Source organism: Phocoena sinus, chromosome 15 (assembly GCF_008692025.1).
Source record: "Phocoena sinus isolate mPhoSin1 chromosome 15, mPhoSin1.pri, whole genome shotgun sequence".
Lineage (NCBI taxonomy): Eukaryota > Metazoa > Chordata > Mammalia > Artiodactyla > Phocoenidae > Phocoena > Phocoena sinus.
Window position 1 is genome coordinate 50,533,325 of NC_045777.1, and position 1,898 is coordinate 50,535,222.

A 1,898-nucleotide genomic window follows, 5' to 3' on the forward strand; every position below is an offset into this window, starting at 1 on the left:
GCGGGGCAGGCTGCCGGGCCCCACAAAGGAAGGACACACATGGCCTGGCCTTCCTCCTGCCCTGATCCTGGGGCCTGTACACCTGAATAAGCATGCAGGCCCTGAACCTCCCCAGGCCTTGTCCTTCCCTGACACAGTCACAGCACAGCCTCTGCCAGTTTGTGAGGTGCCCTTGGCATCAGAGCCCCTCACAGGTGGGGCCGCATGGACCCCTGGCCCAGTGTTCACATGTGGTGGAGCATGGAGTGGGCACTCATGGCGCTGGGACTGACCTTCATTTTGGGGAGCAGGGCCCTGCTGCTTTGGTCACCTTGTTGATCCATGAGATACGCATCCACCTACCCAGCTGGAGGAGCACAGGGGAAACGGAGGGGCACCAAGGCTCCAGGTCACACAGCCAGTATGTGCTGCAGCCAAGGAATCTGAGGGTGGATGCCCTGTCCCTGTCATCCTGCCTCAGTCCCCTCAGCGCCGGGCAGGCTGGTGGCTGCAGGGCAGGGTGGGGACTGCAGGACGGGGTGGTCCCCAAGTGGGTAGGTACAGGGTCTCAACACCAGGTTTCTCAGGCTGTCTACTGACACGCGGTGTTTTCCAAGTGCCGACTTCTCTCTCTTTAAAGGAAAGTCCCCCATCCACCCCACACCAGCCCAGAGAAGACCTCTGGGGGCCTCCTGCTCACACCCTCACTCTCTCCAGCCCAGGGCAGGACAGGCAGGCAGCCCCACAGAAAGCCCGCCTTGGAGGGTGGGGGTGGGTCCCGGTGGGAGGGGGTTCTTGACGTGGGGGTGGTGTGTGGGGTACAAGGAATGCCTCCAGGGCCCTCCCATCTGACGGGCACTTACCTGCATCCAGGAGTTTGGGTGAAGCCCCAGTCCCCCAGCCGGGGATCCCCCCACGCAGTCTATCCCCCATCGGGCAGCCCCTGGGTCACCTACCTGGGGTGTGGGTCCCTTCCTCATACATGACACGGCTGGCCCACCACAGGGCTCCCCGATCTCCTGATGAGCCAAAGGAAGCGAACATGGGGGTGCATCCCTGTCTGGAGACAGCCACTGAGGGCGTCATAGCCAGAGTAATGCCATGGCCTCTGTGGAGCCACGGTGCCACCTGGTGGCCACTCCTAGAATGGCTGAGCATTCTGGGATCCTGGGTGAGTTTTCATTCTGAGGGCCAGCGACCCCACAGGGTGGCCAGGTTCACACAGCACAAGGGGATGCAGCCCTGGCTGCTGGCCCGGCGCCCTGAAGTCCTGGCTGGATACTCTCCTGCCAAAGGGAAGAGTCTTCTGGACAGGACCCTTCACGGGCAGGCGGCTTCCACTCCCAGGACTAACTTGGGGCGGAGGGTGTCCTCACTCACCTGTCCTTCGTCCATGTCCCGGCCCCCTTCATCTGGGCACACAGTAGGGCTGTGGGTCCTCCGGGCCCAGGCACTGAGCTGGGCTCAAGTCCACATTGCTCATCGCCCATCGCTGTGGTCAGGGCATTCTCCTTCTGCTGGGGTCACGGAGCGTTTCATGCAGGGCCAGGGGGAGGGGTCTTCAGGGCTGCCTTCATGAGGTGTCTGTGGTATTTGGGGTCCCAGCTGGACAGTGCTGGTGAGACTGCTAATTTGAGAGGCTGATCTCAGTTTAGGGCATCACAGTTGGGGGAGTCTGGCAGGGGGGCAGTGGCTGGCCTCCCGCCTCCATCCATGGTCCTGCTGTACATGAGGGGTTGGCAGCAGTGTCCAGAGGCCGGTGTTGGGGGTCTGTCCCTCACTGCCCAGCTGATGGCCTGGGCACGGGGGCGCGGATTTTGAGGGACTGTCCCTGTGGCAGCTGTAGGGGGTGCTGGGGGCGGGTGCTGGGGCTCCCCCACCTGCCACATGGACCCTTAACTCGGCACCTGCCCCACGTG